Genomic DNA, 7,473 nt, shown 5'->3' on the forward strand with positions numbered 1-7,473 from the left:
ATTTTTAATGAATATTTTGTGCATAAAGGTACATTTAGCTATAATTTCCCACTTTCCCTTATGAATGGTGACTTTTGGGACACCCTATATACCCAGATTTCCAGATTGACATCTGGTATCATTTTCCTTCTGCCCGAAGAGCTTGTTTTTGTATTTCTTGAACTACAAATCTTCCAGAGATAAGTTCTTTTCGATTTTTGTCTGAAGGACTTTATTTAACCTTTATTTTTGTAATATATTTTTGCTGGGCAAAGAATTCCAGGTTGATGGAGTGTTTATTTTAGTACTTTAAAGATGTTGCTTTTTTGTCTTCTTGACTGCATAGTTTCTGGAGATAAGTTTGTTGTAGTTCTTACCTTTGATCTTTTAAATGCAATGCATCTGTTTCTATGGCCGCTTTTAAAATTTTCTCTTTATCACCAGTTGGCATGGTTTTCTTTAGATTTGTATAGCTTGGAGTTTACTGAGCTTCTTGGATCCCTGGGTTTATGTTTATTATCAAATTTTGAAAAATCAACCATTATTTCCTCAAATTTTTCTCTTCCCTTTTTCTTTTCCCCCTTTGATTCCAATTAAATGTATATGAAACCTCATGATATCATCCCACAGGCCACTGATGCTGTTAACTTTTTAAAAAGTCTTTCTCTATGTGTCTCATATTATGTAATTTCCATTGCTATATCTTCAAATTCACTGAATTTTTTCTCATTGTCTAATCTGTTAATTGCATCCACTGTATTTTCATTTCACATTATTTTATCTGCAGAAATTATATTTGAGTTATTTTTTATAGCTTACATTTCTCTCATTATGCTTATGTTCTCCTCTACATTTTGGAACATGTGGAACATATTTAGAATCACCGTTTCCATGCTCTTGCTGCTAGCTCATCGTTTCTTCCATTTCAGGGTCTATTTCTATTGAATGAATTTTTTCCCTGGTTATGAGTTGTGTTTCCTGCTTGTGCGTGCCTGGTGACACCTCACTGGATACTAAGCACTGTGAGCTTATTATGTACTTATGAGCTTATTCATGGAGTATGATAAAATCATTCTTAAGCAGATTCCCTTTGATAACCAAATTACCATTAAAAGTCCAAAAGGCTTTTGGTTTAAATCAGAATGGCCCAGTTGGGTGGGCCTACTGATGCCACCTTGGAGGGACACACCTCGCCTGGCTTGCTGGAGTCTCTGCCCAAAGGGCTAATTTGTAAAAAACAGAAGTTTATTTGGCTCATGGTTCTGGAGGCGGCGAAATTCAAGATCAAGTGGCTGCATCTGGTGAGGGCTGTCTAGCTGTGTCACAACACAGTGGACAGCGTCACCTGGGTGAGAGGGCAGTGCCTGAGAGAGGGAAGAGGCCACATTCATCCTTTGACCAGGAACACACTCCCTCGTAAACAAACCCACTCCCAGGGTAACAGCATTAATCACTCACAAGGGCAGAACCCTCATGACCTAATCACTCTTTAAAGGTCTCACCTATCAGCACTTGCTGCATCGGGGAATGTTTCCAACACATGAACTTTGGGAGACACCTTCAAACTATAAGACTTAGCATCTTCTGCCAATAGAGTGGAGGACTCAGATTCGTTTCAAATACGACATGGGCATTTTGGAGGGGATTTATTACTTCTTTCCCTTGGCTTCTGGTGGCATCTGCCCCACCCCTCCTCCACACAGAGTGTAAGAGGCAAAGGTCTTTCCCAGGGCGGGGTGGGCCAGCCTTGTCAGTGAAGACAATATGCTCTGGGAAGAGTGTGGCCTGGGTATTTTTGAACAATTGTGCTTAGCTGGGGTCAACTGGTTTCAAGTTTTGGGAGCCTCGAGAACATGCTTAAAAGAAGCTGCTGGAACTTTTGGGGGCATCAAAAAAACCTTTGTGTGGCTTATCCTAAAAACTCTAAAAGATACCAGTTTCAAAAACTGATAGAAAAATTTATTGAGATATGAAGATATCAAGCATCCTGTGGATGCTCTAGAATTTTTTTTTATTTCAGAATATTATGGGGGTACAAATGTTTTGGTTACATGAATTACTTTTGTACAGTTTGAGTCAAAGTTATAAGTGTGCCCATCACCTAGATAGTGTGCATTGTTAGGTATGAATTTACTCATCCCTTCTTCCCCCCAACCTGTTTGATTTTCATTGAATTTTACTACCAGTGTTTGATCAACACTACCATGAGTGTTGATCATTTAGTTCCAATTTAATAGCGCATACATGTGGTGTTTGTTTTCCATTCTTATAATACTTCACTTAGGAGGATGGTCTCCAGTTCCTTCCAGGTTGTTACAAAAGGTATTAGTTCACCATTTTTTAATGGCTGAGAAGACTCTATAGTATATATATACACCACATTTTATTAACCCACTCATATTGATGGGCACTTGGGTTATTTCTACATCTTTGTGACTGTGAATTGTGCTGCTATACACACTCAAGTGCAAGTGTCTTTTTTAATTAAAAAAATGGAACTCTTCATGAATTTGCATGTCATCCTTGCACATGGGCCATGCTAACTTTCTTGGTATCATTCTAATATTAGTATAAGTGCTGCTGAAGTGAGCACTCCAGAATTCTTTAGAGCTCCTCAGTGGTTGGTAATGTTCAAATCCTACTAGCGGATTTAAAGCTAGATGTGTGGATATTTTAGATTGTGATGCTATTTATCTTTTAGAGACAGTTTTGCTGTTATAATATTTATTTCTCCATCTATGGAACTAAAATTATTAATAGAAAGATTCATTGGTGTGAGGGGAAATGGGAAGAGAGAGAAAATAACTACTTTAGTTTACTCTCCTGGTCCTGAAGGGTAGCACCCCTGATTTTTCCTAGGTGACTCAAAAGTTAAAATCCTTCTATACTAACCTGGCCTTTCCATGTGGCAACCAAACAACGATGAAATACTTCAGAAGACTGTAGTCTGATGCTGAGTTCTCCCCATGGTAATAAACACAGAATTCAGGAACTTTCACCGTGCTCGCTTAATACAATTTGCCTAAAGTCCTCTTCCTAAAACCAAATGATAGTTTGGTTCTAATGTGGGTTTTGGATGTTGTTGTGGGTGCCAGCAAGCCCTTTTGGCTGCCTTTTGTTGGCAGATGTGGAATTTCTCATCAAAGAACATTAGTGAAGTGTGAGTACTTACCTAGGGGTGGCGTCGTGGGGCACCTGTTCTTGGGCCTTGGGTCCCTGGGACCCATCTGTTGGGTGCAGCCTGCCTACCACACAGGGGTTGGGGGAGCAGAGCACCCATTCTAGCTTGGGACTGGAGCTGATCTACGTGGTGTCCAACAACCAGTTGAAAAAAGTGAAGACATTGTCAAAATGGCTTTGGTTGCTGTCCCCAAAGATTAATTTTTCTGGCTTCAACTCAACAATTTACAACAATTCTACTGAATTCAGTGATGTTCACTGGTTGCCTACTTTGTACCTAGCACTGTGTCAGCCGCTGGGGATGCAGCAATCGTGTGGACAGGCGGGATCTTCCCTCCAAACCAACTGCTGAGTGGGCGAGGGAGACAAAGGGCAGTAGGCAGCTACAGCGATGGGGGTACACAGTGCTGGCAGACTCAGAAAGTGAGGCACATGCTAGGAGTCAGGCATCAGGGACTGCCTCCCAGAGGACACAGTGTCTAGGCTGGGGCACATTAGGGTACACAGGAGGTAGACAAGAGACGGCTGTACAGTTAGGACCTGCAGGAAGTAGATAGGAGGAGGCGGGGGGGAGGGGTGGAAAGCAAGGAGCCTAGGAGAGAGGGCTCTGGTTATCGGTCGCCTCGTAATAAAACACTCCAACACCGAGTGGCTTGAAACAACAGTCCTTTTGTTGTCCCTCACAGCTGTGTGGGTCAGGCCTGGCTGGAGCTGGAGCAGCAGGCCCGCTTTTCCACGGGGTCCCAGGCCTGCCAGGCCACATCTCCACCCCCACTGGCGTGGGCTTCCTTACAGCGAGTGACCTAGCGCACCTGGACTGCCCTGTGGCGGCTGCAACTTCAGGAGCGTGTGTTCCCGAGGGCCAGCGGAAGTGGCCTAGTGTTTTCCCATGTCCTGAGGGAGCAGGTCTAAGATTGGCTGACAGGCTTTAACACAGCCACAGAAGAAAGGGCATGCACAACAGGCTGGAATGGCCCGTTTGGTCCCCTCAAAGAAGCTCAGGTGGCTGGGGCCTAAGGGAGCTGTAGGGACAGGCAGGTGATGAGGCTGGAGGGGACAGAGGTCCCAGTGTATGGGGACCTTGTATGCTGTGTCCTGGAGCCCAGCTCTATCCTGAGGTGGACAGGAACGTTCTAGCAGGTTCTGGGTCAGGGTGGTGCACTGGGGAGTGGGTGCCCTGTGGGGAATGGTTGGGAAGGAGGTTGTACAGGAAGTGGGGGCACGGAGAAGGTGCCGACAGCAGTCTGGGGGAGGGGTAGGGATGCAGTTGGATGATGGATTGGTAGAGACCTGGATGCAGAATTGACAGGCTCGGGGCCCGATTGAATTGGGGGCAAGAGCCTGGGAGCAGGTGAGTGGCACCCAGGACTGTGGCTTGGACCACCAGGCAGTGCACACTCTCTCCACACCTTTGCCAACACTTGTTATTTTCCTTTTTATTTTTTAAATGGTAGCCATCCTACTGGGCGTGAAATGGTATCTCACCGTGGTTTGCATTTGCATTTTCCTCGAGGCCATGATGGCCTCTTGGCCAAGAGGCTCCAATCAGAACGCAGCCACCTTCTGGGAAACCAGCACACCAGGCAGTAGAGCCGTGGGCACTGCATGTGACCAGGACAGATGGGGAGGAGGCCCAGGAGCTCACACTGCCCTGGGCAGCAGCCAGTCCCCACGCAGGCACCGGCGGGTCACAGGTGCGGGAAGCAGACGGCTTGATTGACGCCTGGCTTGGCTGCTGACACTTTCTGTTTTCCTCAGTGAGGAAGAATGGGCTCAGCACAGAACGCTGAGTGAGACTGACCGGTGTCTGGCGTTTGGGAGTGGGAAAGCACAACACAGCAGCCTGAAGTTCCAGACTGGAGAAAGACAGAGGGCGACGGGACAGGAAGGCAGGCGCCCATGACATCCCTCCAGAGGTGCTCTCGAGACGGGGAGGGCTGGCTGCAAGAGACAGGGTAGTGTGGGGGTCCAGGAGGAGGACTCATGATGAGCAAGGACCTGGAAACCCAGGGTGAGTGTGGCAGTGCCCAGAGCAAGCCAAGGCTCGAGAAAAATGCTAAGACAGGAAAAGAAAAATTTAAAACTGCATTTTGGCAAGTGATGAGCACAGGAAGTTTGGCTTTCTGCTTGGGGACGATGGTTAGGGACGTTCATCAAATGTGTACTTGTGTTGGTTCTGTAGCTATGGCTCAACTTTTATGTGACAAAGTTGTGAGTTGCATCTCAGTTGCATGGACCCCCCAGGTTTTAGGTCACGGGCCTGGGCATGCCCAGATGAACCAAGTGCACAACCATGGCAGGAATCTAAGTGCTCGGCCCAAGGAGGGGACTGAATTAAGAAGCCACATAGCAGGGTCCAGTCAGATCATGCCTCCCAGCATCACCTCATTGCCAGATCCAATCAGATTGTGCCTCGTCACCCTACGATGACAAAACTGGCCCAAGCCTCTTGGGATTACCCTGGTGTGCTCCCCGTGCAGAGTAATGATCCCCCTGCGCTCCTGAATTGGCTGCGTCTCCTGACTTGATATCCGCCAGGTGAACGAACCCCGCCACCGGAGAGGTGGCAGTCAGAGTCCTAGGTTCACCCTGTCAGAGGTGTTGGGGCTCAGGAAATGACACCCCAAAGCATGGTGCTTTGACATGCTGAGGACTTTGACTAAAGAAGTGGCCTCGGAACCAAGGTCTCTCTGATCTCAGAGGCACTGGCTGGAGGCTGAGAGAGTCCACCCAGGAGTGAGAGGCCGAGTCCCTGCTTTGGCTCCGCGCTGGCCGTGTGACTGTGGGCGGTTACGCCTGTCCCATGCCTTTGCGTCCATTACGGCATGCTGGTGCTAGGGAGGCACCCCCATAGCTTTGCCGTGAGCACTGAGCCCAGGCTCCGGCCCTACTCAGGGGCTGGCACGTGGGTAGCGCGTGTCCGACACTGTGAGCTCTCAGGCATTTGTAGCCGAACAGCCCGGGACCTCCAACCGCGCACTCCCCGGAGACGCTGAGAGGGGCCGCGACGCGCAGAAAAGAGCCAGTGCACTGAACGGAAGGGGCAGGCAACACCGCAGCCTCCGCAAGCAGCGTGCCCGTGCCTCTCACCACCTCCTGCTAAACGCAGCGCTTCTGGGCAACCTGGATGAGTGAAATATCAACTCAGAAGCCGAAGGACTTATCAATAAAGGTCTATCCTACAAGACTGCGCTGGTTCAGCTTTTGTGCTGACTAGAAATGCCGATGAACAATTAGCTAAATCAATACTCTTTGATACGGCAAGTCAAGCCTATTAGTATTTAATCAGGGCCATCTTTAATAGACAGATTGAAGCTGGGAGATTCTGGTTTCTTCCTCAGTTGACTGTGTTTCTTGGCTTGGCTTGCCTGCGCTCTCCTGAAGGGAGCCCTTTCCTTGCAGGCAGCCTCGGCGCTCCTCAGAGCAAGCTGGTGAATCACCTCGCACGTGGGCTTGCGATGGTCTTTCTTCTCTGTTAGATTTTAACTCCTGGAGTGCAGAGACAGGATCTTATCATGTTATCTTCGGCACCCACCTAAGTGCCTGGCACATTACAAATGTTTGTAAAAAGAGAGAGGAGGAAGGAAGGAAGGAAGGAAAAGCAGGAAGAAAGGAAGAGAGAGAGTGAAGGGAGGGAGGGAGGAAGGAGGCACTGACGTCCATCATGAACAGGAGGAAAGAAGAGGACTTCCCTGGCTAGAGAGTGACTGGCTAGAGACTTCACCGGCTTCCCTGGGTAGGGACTCTCACCTCACTTTCCGTGGGGCATGATCTTCTTCTAGGAGCAGAGGCCCTTTGCTGGAAGCAGTGAGGGCTTCCTTCTAGCTGACCAAGTCTTTGTGTTTTTATCCGCCCACGACCCTGCCAATATTGTTTCTAGAAGATGATTCCTTCCCCAAATAAGTTCCCCAAAGCAATATTTTTCCTTGTGGGGACATAGTTACTATAACTGTGTTTATTATTGAACTGAGGGATTCTTCTTTTGTTGGGAAATTATTTTCCTGGGGCCCTGAGAATTTTTAAATGAGACATTATTTTTCATATTTTAGTAAGACAAAAATAGAATGCTAAAGGTGCTTTGGCGACAGAGTCAAAACACAACTTTGTTCTTGTCACTTGTACCCAGTGAGTGACTCAGGGGAGCTCAATTTCTGGGACAGTGGCCTGCCTGCCCTCCTGGCTGGTCATCCTGCTGACTCCTCAGGTGGCCAAACTGAGTGGCAGTGGGCTGGTGTGTGTGTGTGTGTGTGTGTGTGTGTTTAGTATTTTCACAATGTAAGTCACGTGTGGCTACACTTGTTGGGAAAGCAAATA

At 47.6% G+C, this 7,473-nt stretch overlaps 1 non-coding gene across 1 annotated transcript; it reads right to left on the reverse strand.

Moving 5' to 3' along the window:
- Nucleotides 1-2,465: 2,465 nt before the first annotated feature.
- On the reverse strand, nucleotides 2,466-2,572 carry LOC142875766 (U6 spliceosomal RNA). The gene has a single exon (XR_012923059.1). It is a non-coding gene; the product is annotated as a U6 spliceosomal RNA (small nuclear RNA).
- Nucleotides 2,573-7,473: the final 4,901 nt, after the last annotated feature.

This window comes from Microcebus murinus, chromosome 14, assembly GCF_040939455.1.
Source record: "Microcebus murinus isolate Inina chromosome 14, M.murinus_Inina_mat1.0, whole genome shotgun sequence".
Lineage (NCBI taxonomy): Eukaryota > Metazoa > Chordata > Mammalia > Primates > Cheirogaleidae > Microcebus > Microcebus murinus.